Source organism: Rhinatrema bivittatum, chromosome 2, assembly GCF_901001135.1.
Source record: "Rhinatrema bivittatum chromosome 2, aRhiBiv1.1, whole genome shotgun sequence".
NCBI classification, from domain to species: domain Eukaryota; kingdom Metazoa; phylum Chordata; class Amphibia; order Gymnophiona; family Rhinatrematidae; genus Rhinatrema; species Rhinatrema bivittatum.
In genome coordinates this window covers 45,050,735-45,066,911 of record NC_042616.1, presented here as the reverse complement: position 1 = coordinate 45,066,911, position 16,177 = coordinate 45,050,735, and the positions used below count along the sequence as shown (strand labels likewise).

At 42.8% G+C, this 16,177-nt stretch overlaps 1 protein-coding gene across 1 annotated transcript in view; it reads right to left on the bottom strand.

Annotated features, from left to right (window-relative positions):
- Positions 1 to 16,177, bottom strand: part of LOC115085947 (oocyte zinc finger protein XlCOF6-like) — a 1,095,473-nt gene that overhangs the window by 129,504 nt on the left and 949,792 nt on the right. The window lies entirely within an intron of this gene.

Sequence of the window (16,177 nt, the reverse complement as noted above, 5' to 3'; positions counted from 1 at the left end):
AAGTCAACTAAATGTGTGAAGGTAGTGTCAGCATCTAAGCGAGCAGCTGTAGGAGTTAATGTTGTTATTCTGTATGGTCCAGTATACACCGGATCTTTCCAAGTTCTGTGGGTAAAGTTGCGGCGATAGACTAGATCTACTGCATACACCCTCGAAGGTTCTAGCACTTTGGATTGCTTAGCTCTAGCAGCATGTATTTGTTGACTTGCAACCTGCAAATTTTTGAGAAAAACAAACAGGTTATCTGGTACCTTAGCATGTTTCTGATACTCAACTTGTTGAGGTAAATTCATAGCTCTACCCATACACAGCTCAAAAGGAGTGAGTCCTATAGATCTCACTGGGCTCATTCTGATTGCCATCAGTGCAGCTGGTAAGGCAGTGAGCCAAGTTTGCTCATAAGCCAACATCAGTTGTCTTAATTTTGTTTTAAGAATTCCATTCATTCTCTCTGCCAAACCATTGGACGTAGGTCTATATACAGATACATGACGGCATTTGATGTTCAGATCTGATGTTAATGCATGCATTAATTCATTTCTAAAATGTGATCCATTATCTGTCACAATTTTCACTGGTACCCCAAATCTGGGTATTATGTGGGTCAGCAATGCTTTTGCCATACAAGTACCTGTTTCTGCTTTACAGGGTACGGCTTCCAGCCATTGAGTGTATGGACAGACACACATAAGCAAATAGCGATAGCCAGAACAGGATTGGATCATATCAGTATAATCACAGTTCCATTCTAAATAAGGTCCCTGTGGTTTTGGAATATGTCCACTAGGGGTCACTGCACCTCTACGGGGATTTGCAGTAGCACATATTGGACATCTGGTCACAAATTACGAACAAAGGCTTTGTAAATTTGGAGCCCATATACTTTGAGACAAATAAATATACATTGTATTGGAACTGTTATGTAGAGGCCAATGAGCTTCGTGTAACATCAGATTTAAAACATTCAAAGCACAACACAAAGTTCCTGCTGGATGCACCCAGCCTACATTCTTAGTAAATATATAGCCTGCAGCTTTCCATTTTGCTCTCTCGTCAGCTGTTGCTGACTCCTGCAATTGCTGGACTGTTCATAATCCTGTGTCCTTTTGTGCTCTAGTCTGTACTAATTCCTTTACTGCTGGCTGACAAGTTGTATGAGCAACCTCTTGTGCTGCATAATCTGCCAATGCATTTCCTCTATAGATCCACGTATCAACAGCATGGTGGGCTTTCACCCAACAAATAGCTGTTAATAATCCTTTCTCTCCTCTTTCCTGTAAGCGTGATAAAATGAATTCCCACAACTGCACATGTGAAAGAGGTTCTCCAGAAGCAGAAATAAATCCTCTCCTATTCCATTTTCTCAGATGCTCATTAACAGATGAAAATATATAATGTGAATCCGTAAAAATAGTCAAAGGCACTTCTGCACAATGCAGAAATACCCATGAAACTGCACATAGTTCCGCTCCTTGTGCAGACAATTCTATTGGTAATGAAAACTGCTCACATCTGAGAACTTGATCATCTGAGTTGTATTGAATAGCAGCAAACCCTGGGCTTGCTTTTGTACAGGACCCATCTGTAAACCAAAAATCTCCTTCAACTAGAGGTTCATTAGATAAAACAACTTTATCAGGTAAAGGCAGTGCCGTGATTCCACAAGTATGTGGAAGCACACCCGCTCCCTCTAGAAGGTACTGGAGAAAATTAAATTTAGATGCATTTGTAATAGTCCTATGTAACACTGTAGAATTCAATAATATGGCTGAATATTTCCAAAGCCTAGAAGCAGAAAAAGAAATATGAGTATCTCCCATAAGTGTTTTAACTGCATGAGAAGTATGTAATATAATTGGAATGCCGGGCACATGTGACTGCAATTTACAAATAGCATCAGCGCAAGCTACAATTCCTAACTCACAGTCAGAAAATCCTTGTTCTACCACCCCAAAGGTGCCAGAAAAATAAGCAATGGGAGTTATGTTTTCATGCTGAGACGCAGCTGCTGTCCAACCGTCCGAACCCTGATATACCCATAAATCAACTGCACAATTTAAATCAACAAGAGCCAAACTAGGAGCATTTAATACTGACTGCACTAAGTCCTGCAATATTTCCAAATCTTGTTCAGTCAAAATCAATTTATCATCACTAGCTGGGTTGTCTTTAAGATGTCGTCTCAGTGACTTGCTTTTGGTACTAAAAGCTGGAATCCACAATCTACAGAAATTTAATAAACCTAACAAACCTCTTAACTGTTTCACTGTTTGAGGAACTGCCAATTCTGACACTTGTTCATGCAGTGCACAACCAATGCTCTTACCCTCTATTCCTAGATTCAATCCTAGAAATGAAACTTGTAACTGACAGATTTGTGCTTTGTTAGAATTCACTTTATATCCAGCCTGTGCTAATGTATGCAAAAGCATTTCAGTTGCTTTCATGCATGCAGACCACGTAGATGCTGAAAGTAACAAGTCATCCACGTACTGGATCAGTGACACACCCACTGGAAGTTGAGTACGCACTGCCTGAAGATCTTTAGACAAAATTTTAGAAAAAATAGACTGACTTTCTACACACCCTTGCGGTAATCTAGCCCACTGATAACTCTGCTTATCATATTGGAAAGCAGTTAACTCCCTACTTTGCCAAGCAAGAGGCATACAATAATATGCATTTGCCAAATCTAAAACAGTGTACCATTTTCCTAATGGCTCAGTTTGTAACATAGTAGCTGGATTTGTAACATTAGGATATTCTAACACTACCATTTTATTAAGTGCACGTAAGTCTTGCACTAATCTCCATTTCCCCGAAGGTTTCAGAATTGGGAACAAAGGGGTATTAAATGGCGAACCATTAGGCTCTATTATCCCATGTTTCAGAAGAGATGCAATTTCTGGCTTGATTCCTTCTTGTGCTTCTCTAGATAAAGGATACTGATTACGCTTAGGGCCCATATAACCTGCTTTCAATTGGATTTCCACAGAGTCTATACTCTGCACCTTACCATACGGATCATTCTCAGTTGTCCACACTGACTCAGGCACATTAGGGAATTGTTTCTTTCTGTGTGTTATATTAACAAACTGTCTTGCTAAATGTAGTGCTGAGGAGTTTGGTGCAAATGAGAGTTCTATTTCTAAGGCTTGTAACAAATCCCTTCCTAACAAATTTACTGGACATTCTGGAGCATACAAAAACTGACTCATCACTTCTTTTCCTTCTAACTGCACACTAGTTTTTTCTGTTCTCTGTACTAGCTTATTCTGTCCATTAAATCCTATAGTACAGATAGTTTCATCTGACAATGCAACTCCCTCGGGAAGTCTGGTGATCACAGATTTGGTTGCCCCTGAATCCAATAGAAAAGTATACGGTTGTTTATTTATATGTATTGTCAACATGGGATCTGCTGTTCCTGCCCTAATTTGCACCACCCCTAAAAGTGATTGATTATACCCATTTCCTGCTCTGTACCTCTGAATCTCATTTGCAGGATCCCAGTGAGGGAATCCTCCTTGTCTCCCTTTACCACCAGTACTGTTGCTATCAGGATTAGCTCTGCATTCATATGCATAATGCCCGAATTTGCCACAGAACCAGCAGTCTATGCCTACTCTTCTATCAGGTCCAATCCCAGCTCCTTGTGACGGACTCCCATACATTCCTCGTCCATCTATCCCTCTCCTGCCTCGCAACATCCCTCTACCACGGATGTTATTTCCTCTAGGTGTAATTACTGCACCTATCAATTGATTATGGGGGGTAACCTGCACTACACCCATCCTGTCCATGTTGTATTTCTGACACAAATTCCTTATCTGAACATGCTTTAACTCCTTCTGTCCCAGTCACCTTATTTGTCTCTCCCCTTTTTGTTTATTCAGCTGTTCGATCTGCATAGAGCATAACTTAGTTTGAATTTTAGTCAAATCATCAGCTCCTTTACCTTTCTCCCTAACATACAAATCACCATAATGACATATATTAAGGAACATTTCTGGCCATAATTTGCTTTCCAAACCTACAACCAGGTCTAACTTTTGTTGAACACCTTTTGGTAAAGTTTTCCTTAATGCTTGGTAAAACAGAGGTAACATACCCAGCTGATCAAATGGCCGTTCCATCTGCCTAAACCAGTCTTCCTGCATTGCTTGTATATGCAGTCTGATATCAGTTGTCCCATCCCATACACGTGACATAAGGGTTGATAAATCTCTTTGTGTAGGGAAGTTTTGCCTTAAAGCTTCCCAGACATTCTGACGAAAATGATTAAAAGGATTACCATCATATTCTGAATTAGCTAATGTAATTTCCCTCATTCTAGCCTGTCTAAACAATGCATCTACATCAATTCCAGGCAGTCTAGCTAATAATGCTTTTATATCTCCAATGGCTAATGTCAATCCACTAGTTAATTTTTCAAACTGACGAATCCATGCACCTGCACCTTTTGTTAAAGGTGGCAATTGCAGGATTAAATTAGTCAGATCAGTAAATTGCCATGGTGTATACCGAGGAAGAACCTGTCCTCTCTCATTAGGTCTCCCTAGCAACAGGGGATACTGTGTAGCTTCAGCCCCTGCTTGTTTTTCATATTTCTCCCATACCATTAAGCCAGCATTCATATATTGATCATCCCAATCAGGATCTCCATAAGGACCTCTAATACACTGGCGGGCTACATTCATATCTCTGGAAATAAAGAACCCTGTCTTGGATATGGGGACATATCCCCTCTCCTTTCCTCCGTCCAATTAGCTAATCTATCTACCCATAAATCCACATAATAACGACTAGCTTCACTCTCAGCCACTATTTCTTTTGGTGTCTGTTTACACAAACTCTGGACTAACATAATCAGATCCCCGTTTCCATCTCTACAGGCTGTCTCTTCATCCATTCCTTCATGTATAATAACACATCCCTGAGTTTTACATTGTCTGGGTGGCTGTTGTCTAGGAAAATACTTTCCTAGCTTGTTCTGTTTTGTCTTTACCTTTTCCCTTACGCTTTTGTCCTCTACCTCCGCAATGATATCACTTTCCCCTTTTTGCTCTACGCTTTCAGATATTGGAAGCTTAAGCACCTCTCCAAACCTTTTTCTTAACTCATCTACAATTAAACCTGATTGCACAGTGTTGGATGGATGCATTAACCCCTTCAAAATGCAAGTCATCTCCTGCCATCCTTCCTGTAATTCTACCTGAGGTGGGACAAGTCCCTCTGCTTGCTGCAGTGCCACAGGTGCTGCCTCTGACACAGAAGCAGGGGAAACCACTTCTGGCAGAGAAGATTGTGGACTGAGATTGCCCAGACATACCCTCTCCTGGATTATCAATAACCGATAATGGAGTCACTGGGAGAGGATCTAACTGCAATGGTTTATAACCTGGAGCTACATCTTTTGGATCCACAGGTCCTAATTCCGTAGGCACAGCATGTAATGGGAAGTGCCCTACACTACTATAAGCATCTGGCAGTGCTGGGTACAATCCTGAAGAGCTAGAGGCAGGAAACATGGAATAATTACCAGAACCTTTCTCAGGTGCATATGGTGGAGGCTTCTTATCCCACTCAGTATCTTTACTAACAGAATCTCTCTGCCTATACCATAAATCAAATACTTGCAAATGCTTATCTAAAGATTTCCCTGATTTTGAATTTCTAATATATTTAAGCAAATTTAACAGCACAGAAGATTGTAATGAACCATTTTGTGGCCACACAAAGTCCGGATATGCTTTAGACGGCTTACTCCATTTACTATGATATTGTCCAATTTCTTTAACATTAAGGGGATTTGCATCTAAAACTAACTCTAAAGGAGTTTTCATATCGTCCACTAGATGGTACCCCTACAACACAATACACCTACTGACTCTACTTACACCCAGATTATACCCTAAAAATGAAAAAATTAGTCTAATCCTCCTTATGCATGGAAAGAGGCACAAGCACCGCAAGTCAGGAAAGTAACACAACACATGAGGCGGTTATATAGCTTGAGTCGTCTGACTGCGATCCGCCATCATTGGTTGTCCAAATTTGAATTGCTGTGGAATCCATATATTCAATGGGCATCTAGTATGGCAATGGGGAAAGAAGTAACTTCCAAGTGAGTAACCATACAGAGGCCCTTTTTGTTTTGAAGGTTGTTTCATTTTCCGTATAAATACTGGTCCTAAATGTAGTCACCTTGACTCCTTTACGACTACTTATAGCTTGGTAGTCTGATCTTAGATTCTATACCTCCTAATATATGGGTATATGAGTTGTCTTAGGGAAAGGGGGGGAAGGGTATATATTCAGTATAGAAATTATATTAAAAAAATGGACAATGCTGATGCTGTTACTTTTAGATTGTGGGCTTTTGTTATGATAGCGTATGCTGTGTTCTGCTATAATTTATGATAGAATTTGCAATGTATTGTTTGGTATTGTTACAATATTGTTGTTTTGTGCTAGTTAATTAGCCTGCACTTTGATTTATGTTATTTATATTAGTTATAGTATTGTATTACTATTATGATGTAATCATCTATTGTTCAATAAAAATTTTCTATGAAAAAAAAAAAAAAGAAAGGTTAAGTGGCTGAAGGATTAACCTTTCAACATCCATGCCGTCAGGGACAAGGCTTGAAGATTGGGGTGGTGTAGGCACCCGTCGTTTTGAGTGATCAGAAGCGGGTCCGTCCCAAAGGGAATGCGCCTGCGAATGGAGAGATCCTGCAGTATTGGAAACCACACTTGGCATGGCCAGTGAGGTGCTATCAGGATCATGGTTCCCTTGTCCTGATGTAACGTCACAAGAGTCTTCGAGAGAAGAGGAAGTGGAGGGAATGCATAGAGCAGACCAGTTGCCCATGAGAGGGAGAATGTGTCTCTGGGCTGAGAGTGTTTGCTGCGAATGAGAGAGCAGTAGTTCTCTACTTTGAGGTTTTGAGGAGATGCAAAGAGGTCTATCTGAGGATATCCCCATTGTTGGAAGATGGAGTTCACTACCGAGGGGTTGAGAGACCACTCGTGCAGTTGAAAGATGCGACTCAGCTTGTCTGCGAACACATTGTCCACTCCTGGCAAGTAGGTGGCCCTGAGGTACATCGAATGGGAGAGGGCTTCCACCCATATCTGTGTAGCTTCCTGACACAAGGAAGGAGCCCGTGCCTCCCTGTTTGTTGATGTACCACAGGGCCACCTGGTTGTCCGTCTGAATCAGGATGACTTGATTTGAGAGGCGATCCTGGAAAGCCCCGAGAGCATATCTGATTGCTTGAAGCTCCAGGAAATTTATTTGGTGTTTGGCTTCCTCTGGAGACCAAGATCCTTGTGTCTGCAGATTGGCCACATGGGCTCCCCAGCCGAGGTTGGAAGCATCGGTGGTGAGAGTTATTTGAGGGTCTGGAGCCTGAAAGGGCAAGCCGTGGAGGAGATTGATCTGATTTTTCCACCAGGCTAGAGACTGACGGAGTGAGTCGGATACGTGGACAATGGTCGACAGGGGCTGAATGCTTTGAGTCCATTGAGACCTTAGAGTCCACTACATGACTCTCATGGCCAAACGAGCCATTGGTGTGACCTGAACTGAGGATGCCATGTGTCCCAGGAGGATGAGAAATTGGCGTGCATTCGCGGAGTGCTGAGACTGCAGCTGGTGTGCAAGAGACACGAGAGTGAGTGCTCGCTGTCGAGGCAGGAAAGCCTTTGCCTGCAAGGTGTCCAAGTCTGCCCCAATGAACGACAAGTTTTGAGATGGGACTAATTAGGATTTGTCATAGTTGACGAGAAATCCTAATGAAATTAAAGTGTGTAAGGTTAGATTGAGGGACAACAGAGCAGCTTGCTGAGTGGGAGCTCTGACTAACCAGTTGTCTAGATAGTGGTAGACGTGAACACCTTGGGTCCTGAGGAAGGCTGCAACTACTACGAGGCATTTTGTGAAGACTTGTGGTGCAGATGCTAGGCCAAATGGAAGCACTTGGTATTGATAGTGCTTGGGGCCTACTAGAAATCTCAGGTATTTGCGATGAGATGGAGTTATTGCAATATGAGTGTATGTGTCCTAGAGGTCCAGAGAGCAGAGCCAGTCTCCTCTTTGTAGAAGAGGAAGAAGCAAGCCTAAGGTTACCATCTTGAACTTCTCTCACTGAAGGTACTTGTTGAGGGCCCGTAGGTCCAAGACTGGACGAACGCCTCCCAATTTTTTGGGGATTAGAAAGTACCGGGAATAGAAGCCTAGGCCGTGCTGAGAGTAGGGTACGGGTTCTATTGCCTTGGACTGGAGAAGGAGGAAGACCTCTTGATCCAGAAGGATGGAGTGATCGGATGTTCTCCACATCGGTAGAGGTGGGGAGTCTGGTGGTACGGAGAGAAAGTTCAGATGGTAACCCTGAGCAATGATGGCCAATACCCATTGGTCTGAGGTGATTGAGTGCCACATGTTGTGGAAGTGGCACAATTGACCTCCCACTGGTATATGAGGCAGTGGAATCTGACTGCTGCTCTCAAGGTGGAAGTCAAAAACCTGAAGCAGGTCCTGGTTGAGGAGCTGCTTGTGGCTTTAGTTTACGTGTCTGATGAGGCTGTGCTTTTTGAAAAGGTCTCGAGGCACGGGATCTGGCTGGTGGCGCATAGGACTACTTCGGGCGAAAGAATGATTTTTTAGAGTCCTTTCTGAAGGGCTGTTTAGGAGAATAGTCAGAAGGCATCAGAGAGAGCTGTCTTAGGGTCTCATGATGGCCCTTAAGTTCCGCCACCGTTCGCTGAATCTGTTCACCAAACAGATTGTCTCCCACACAAGGCAGGTCGGATAGCCTGTCTTGTACTTCAGGGCGAAGATCGGAAGACTTGAGCCAGGCCCATCTTCTTGGTGAAATAGTGGCTGCAGATACCCTAGTGGCAGTGTCAAAGATATCATAAGATCTGATCTCATGCTTGCCTGCCTCAAAACCCTTGTTTACTAGGGTTTGAAGCTGATCTTGGAATTGTTGAGGGAGGATATCTGTCAAATTTTGTATTTGCTTAAAAATGACCCTATTATATTGGGTCATATAGAGCTGATAGGCAGCAATCCGGGAGATGAGCATTGAGCCTTGGAATACCCGGCGGCCAATGGCATCTAAAATCTTCTGATCCTTGCCCGGGAGAAAAGAGGTATGAGGCTTTGATCTCTTTGCTCTATTTTGTGCAGATTCAACAACTACAGATTGGTGATCCAATTGAGTTTTTTGAAAGCCTGGAGCTGACTGCACCAAATAGGTAGTGTCAGCCTTTCTGTGTACTGGAGCAATGGAGCCAGGATGTTCCCAGTTCTTCTTGAGGAGATCCAGAAGAACCTGGTGGATAGGGATGGAGGTTATTTCCTTGGGAGCATCCAGGAATTGAAGCAACTCCATCATCTGATGTCTGTCATCCTGTTCAGTCTGTAATTGGAAGGGAACCAATTCAGACATTTCCTTCACAAAATTTATATAGGAGAGGTCCTCTGGAAGAGAACGCTTCCTACTTTCCGTGGGTGAAGGTAAATCATCAGTGTCTGGTGAGGATTCAACAGTCCAGATATCATAAGGGTCAGCACCTGTTCCTCTAGGAACTGGAGGGGGATGAGGTGGTGGGATACCTGAAGGTCCTGGTCTAGGCTCCGAAGAAATCGGAGGCACCGGCACAGGCATCGAGGGCATCGATGGATGGTTTGGTGGCGCCAACGGACGTTTCGGCACCGATGGTTGGATCGGTGGCAAGGGACGTATCGGTATCAATGGCTGAGGCATGACTCCGGATTGAGGGATGTGGAACGGTGTTTCTCCTCCCGATGAAATAGTAAGTGGAGAAGGCACCGGAGCCATCGGTGACCCGGGGTCTATCGGTGGAAAAGCGGCAATGAGCGCTTCCATCTTGGATAGCAGCGGTGCCAACGCTGCTGGAATCAGGTCGGTGCTCGGTTCCACAATCGGTACCGGTGTCGGTGCCAGAGGAAACTGGAGTCGTTGCATCGTCTTGTCGATGGCCTCCTGAACCATCCAGTCCAGTTCTTCTCGGACACCTGGAGCAAGCAGCTCTGGCTCCAGAACAGAAGAAGGAGGCAGAGGCATAGCTGGAGGGACCACTGTTAAAGGCGGAGTCGCGGCTCCCGATCCCCTGTTGGGGGAGTGTTGCCTCGGTGACCAGGTCACCAAAAAGGTCTGTGCCTTTTCTTGACGGGGTTTCTTCGACAGTGGCTCGGATGATGGCGAGGTCAATGACTTCGGTCCCTCGATGGTCCGAGACTTACGATGTTGATGTTTCTCTCTTCGATCCCCTTGATCCTGAGGGGGAGTAGAAGGTGTCGAAGGCCGAGATGTCGTTGATGCCGGACGATCACCGGCTGGTGGTCGATGCTGGCGCGAAGTTGACAGTGCCGGTTCCGACGACGTCGATGCAATGGACGGAGTCGGGGTTTGAGCACGGAAGAGAAGTTCCATCTTCTCCATTCTGGCCTTGCAACCTTTTGGTGTCATTAAGGCACATTTGGTGCAGGTTAGGAAGTCGTGCTCTCGTCCAAGACACATTACACAGACTTTATGAGGGTCTGTGATAGACATGGTGCAACTACAGTCCGGGAACCGACAGAACCCCGATGCCATGGAAAAAATTGAGCCGCGGTACGGTCGACGGCCAGTAGGCCGCGAGGGCCAAACTCGACGGTAATCGACGGAAAATGGGTGAAAACTTACCGGAGTACCGCGGCTTGAAAAACTTAATGAGGGACCCCTGTGGGGCAAATAAACTTTTAGTAATTCCGTGAGGAAAATTCCTGTCAGGAATCTCTGCAGAGCTCCTTTACCACGAGGCTACTGCTGCGCGGAAACAAGAAGACTGAAGGGGGACCCCCTGCTGGCTGCAGGGTTAGTGCCATGCTGGGCATGCCCAATAGGGGCCAGTCAAAGTTCTGGAACTTTGACAGAAGTTTTCCGTGACTGGGCTCCATCCTGTGATGTCACCCATATGTGAGGACTACCATCCTGCTTGTCCTGAGAGAATATAAAATTCAGCAGAGAAACCATGCAGTCCTGGAGTCTGTAATAACTTAGCTTCCTGAATTCATGCTGAATGTCTTGTAACTGAATGGGCTTATTTAATTTTGCTAGCTGTTCCATGGTTAATTTGTAACAATTCCTAATATATATATATATATATACAATATAAATATATACAGTAAGGAATTATGTGTTAAATAGAAATGATTCAATTTATTAACATATACATTTTATTATAGGCAAATATACAACTGGTGTACAGCATATAAGTACTTCAAGAATCCATACTAAACTGCATTACAAAAATAATAATATTTATTTATTTATTTAGCAGTTTTTTTATATACCGAGGTACAGCAGAAATCGCCTTCACTCCGGTTTACATTTACAACAACCTGTTACATTTAAAGCATTTTAACAGTAGCTGAAACTGGTTCCGAACAGCAACTTAGTCCAAAAACAATGTCTGCAATATAACGAGGTGTATATCAGTTTCAAATCATGCGAGGGGGAATTGAAAAAGGGGAGACTAGATAAGGTTTCAGTGAATCAATATAATAGTCATTGGAAAGATATTGCATGCCCGAAGTGGAAATGCAATGGGTGGGGACTGCCATCTTTGAGAGTATGGCTGAATAGCCATGATTTGAGTTCTTTTTTGAAAGATTTAATGTTTTTTTGTGAACTCAGGTGTTGAGGTAAAGAGTTCCATAATTTCAGGCCAATGATGGAGATGGCTCTGTTTCTTGTGGATGACAGTTTGGTTAGAGGTAGTGATGGCACATCAAGATGTAGTTTACTTTTTTTTTTTTTTTACATGTGGTTAAAAACAATAATTATTATTATTCGTAAATTACAAGTGATTGAGAAAACTGCGGCAAGAATTATCTAGGGTAAGTTGCATAGAACTGCTGATAAACCATTATTATATGAACTACACTGGTTACCGATTGTGGACAGATCTATCCTTACACATTTGGTGCTGGCTGTTAAAGGGTTAAATGGTATGGGTTCCCCTTCTTTACATGGTTCTCTTGAGTGGAATGTCTCAAAAAGAAACCTACGTTCAACTGGTGGACGGTTTTTAAAACTGCCCCCAGTGAAAAAATGTAAACATCTACGTTTGGGTTGTAGGTCGTTTGTTATTTCCATTCCTAGTATACGGAATTCCTTACCTAGGGAGGTGAGAGAAGAGAACAATTTGTTGAGATTTCGAAAAAAACTAAAAACCTGGTTTATGTCAACAAATATGAGGATGTATTAGTTTATGGGCAGGAGGGCGGTTGGTTTAAATTGCCAGTTAAGAAATAAAGTCCTGATTAGAAATGAATGCACAAACTTTCTCCTCTCTCTCATAGATATATATCTATACATACACACTTGCTCCTTCTTCATCACACACATACATATACTCTCTCTCAAACTCACGCTCCCTCTCACACACACACACACATGCTCCCTCCTCCTACACACATTCATTCTCTCTTACATACATATACTCACTCACACACGATCTGTTTTATACATACATGCTCCTTCTCTCACATACACATGGTTTTTGCCGTTTAACAATTCAGATGAGTATCTTTCCACATCATTTTCATTCTTCGATGGGTTTATGAGTCTCTAAGAACAGAGTTGATGAGTCTCTAAGAATAGAGTGTTGTACCATCATTGCTCCGGTTCGCTTCAGTTCATTGATGCATTGTTTTTGCATTTTATCAATAATGATCCTCTTTAAGGGTTTGAAAAACGATGAAAAAAATTGATATTTGATTAATAAAGTAAATGGACCATTTCACCCAAGTATGAGTTTGAATGTCCAGCAAACTCATCGAGTTAGAGGTCCTACAAGAAAAGTTTTGGATATTGCTTATAGGGTTCACAATTTATATCGAATATAAAGTTCAACCAGTTACCATTGATTTTGATGTTTGTTTACAGTTTTGAGGTTTCTGGAATATTGTTTGGGCTTATTTGGTGTGACTGTCTACCTCATGCCATTGCCCCGCGGCCCAAGCAGTGTGCTGCTATTGTCACCCGTTTACCTGAACCTCAGGAAACCCCCGGGTGACTGGCACAACGATTCCACTGCCTCACACCCGCTCTCGCTTGGTTTTTTTTTTTTTCTTCTTTTTTAAACCAGCTTTAAAACTGCATCCACTGCTGTAACTAGTCCTGGAACAAAGAGAAATACAATTCAATACTTCCCTGCTTAGATGGGACCCAAAATGCAGAGCTGCCAGGGGAACCAACAAAGCCTTGTGGCGGATGAGGGATCTGGACCAGCAGATATACACCCCCATGCAATCTCGGAGCGAGCTGCATTCAAGAGTCACCACCCCCTGCTCATCTGCCTCAAACCACAGGGGATGGCTCCACTAGGACCTGACAACCCCTGGGCGGAACTAGAGATCTCTCTTCTTTTTCTTTTCTGTACTCCAGGTTACAGATTTTAACACTATCTGCTGGAGACAGAGAAATTATGGGGCACTACAGGTGGTACACTGGGTTATGTACAGTGTCCGTGAACTTTCTCTGTCGCCATCTGCTGGTAGGGAGGCAAAACCCAGGAGTCTCAACTGATCTGGTTACATACAGGGGAAATAGTGGTTCAGTCCCTGCATTCAGGCACTTGCATGACTACTCAATGTACATTTGAGAAACTGTTGGCAGAGGTGGAGGACAAGTGGAAAACAGCAGCTGGGATGGGGGTATATTGGATACCATCAGTGGGAGCTTAGGAGGAGAGAGGCATCATCAGTGCTGGTGTTGACCAGAGGTTAGTGGTGGAGAGAATGCCAAATTCTGAAGTTGTAAAGGGCAGTCAGAAACATCACATTCCAGGATCCAAGATGGCGCTGTCGAGAGGCGAGCGGTAGCATCTCTCTCTTCAATTTCTTTTTGCTTCACGAATGCCTCATTCTGCTCGCAAGAGAAGGGTGAGAGAGTGGTTGGTTTTGGACACTCTCTCTCCTAGCCCATTGGTGGATCCTATGGACAGTCATGTTCATTGGGCGGTTGCTAAACCGGAAGTTCGCTCGCTGGCCGGGGTTCAGGGAGAAGAGGACCCCAAACCCATCCCTGAGCTTCTAACATCGCTATCCCCGGTGGAGAGGTTCCCACCCATTAACCCTGCCGAGATACATACCCAGCAACCGCGACGAGATGTGGAGGCAATGGAGATGGGCGCCCTCATTGAATCTCCTCCGGAGCCCGTGGCGCTGGGCGAAGGCCTCTCAGCCCCGTTTGAGATCTCTGAGGACTCGGGAGAGGTTGCTGCAGGAGCCGATATGCAGCAGGCCGCTGAGAGCTCACCTGAACATCTGCCCTTTCGAACTATGGAACTGGTAAGACCTCAGTCTTTCAACCTTGAGACAATTTGGGAAGCTATCCATACTCTGACTACAAATATTACTGTTCAGTTTAATTCCATTACTAATACTGTTAAAGATCTGGATTCTCAGCTAAAGACTCTTGAAAATGACACAGAACAGAAAGTTGTGCTGGAATTCTTTAAAAGCAACCTTAGATAGTTCTTTCACCACTCAGCAAGCATTAATAAAGGAAAATCAATTACTCCAGCTTAAATTAGAGAACTTGGAGAATCAAACCAGAGCAAAAAACCTACGCTGTATTCATTTTCCTAAAGTTCCACATATTCCACCTAAAGATATGTGAAGGAGGTATTTGTTGGCCATACTTAAAACTCCAGAGCCTACTCTTCCTATAATTTCCAAGATATATTATATTCCTCCATTGAAGAAAAGCCCTCTTCAGAGTAATACTATGTATGTTCTAATACCTCCTGAAACACCACATTTGGATATTTCTGCAGTTTTGGAATTGTCAGATGAAAATGTGGCAACATCTTCCACTTTGATTTTTACTTTTTTTGCTTGAGACTGATAGGGAATGGATCTTCAAAAAATACTTTGCTCATTGCACAGAGCTTTTTCTTAATCATAAAGTTCAAATATTTCCAGGTCTTTCAAAGCAAACTCAAAGGAGAAGACATCCGTTTTTGCTATTGTGGCCCAAGGTTCTAGAACTAGGGTCGCTATTTATATTAAAATTTCCATGTTAAATGTATGATTAAATATCTGGGGGTTTCTTACCTGTTCTTTCAACCTTCCCAATTAACATCTTTTCTATCTAATAAAGGTGGGGGTCAGCTCAGCTCCTCTCCAGTTCTTGCTCAATGAGTTCCACAAATGTTGCAACTTGACCTCTCATAATTGATATGCCAACCTTTCCTCCCTTATTTCGATGCTGTTTATAAGACTTTCCTTTGGATATTGTAAATCTTGGATCCTAACTAGTGGGCTTGTTAGACATGTGATTATTTGATTGTGTATTTCTTCATTTTTTTTTTCTGTTTTTTTGCAGTAATATCACACTAGCTAATGCTAATTTTCCTTGTTCTCTGTAAGACTCACTTTCAGTCATTTCAATTGTTCTCTGTAAACCGAAGTGCTTAGTGATTTTGTCTCTAGAACCTCGGTATATAAAAAATGTCAAATAAATAAAATGTATTACTTTTCAAGTGTTTGCTTGAGATTATTTTCACCTATTCTCAAAAACCTCCATTGGCTTCCGATCCACTATAGAATCATGTACAAAACCATTAACATCATTTACAAAACTATCAACCAACACACGCAACTCGACCTACAAATACCACTTAAAAAATTCACCTCCGCCAGGCCTATCAGGGAACACTACAAAGAGTCACTCCAAATTCCAAAACCTACCAACATAAATCCTTGAATCTCAGAGCCTTCTCATCAGCAGGTCCAGCTCTCTGGAACTCGATCCCACCTGATTTGAGACAAGAGCCTTGCTCTTTAACATTTAGGAAAAGACTAAAAACTTGGCTTTTCAAAAAAGTATTTCCAAGCCTTGAATAAAACCTCCTCTCACTAGCACTAACTCGTATGCAATAATGGAATGTAAACACGAATCAACCAACCTCAAACCCTCTCTCACTAATTCCTGCTGAATATTTATCATACTATTACCATTCACAACTGTGTCATATTTATTCAATTGATTACCTATGTACCGTTTCATAGTCTTATTTTTTCACTTGCTATTCTAATGTATCAATAGGCTGAAATGTAAATATTGTGTTGTTCAATTTCTCCCCTTCC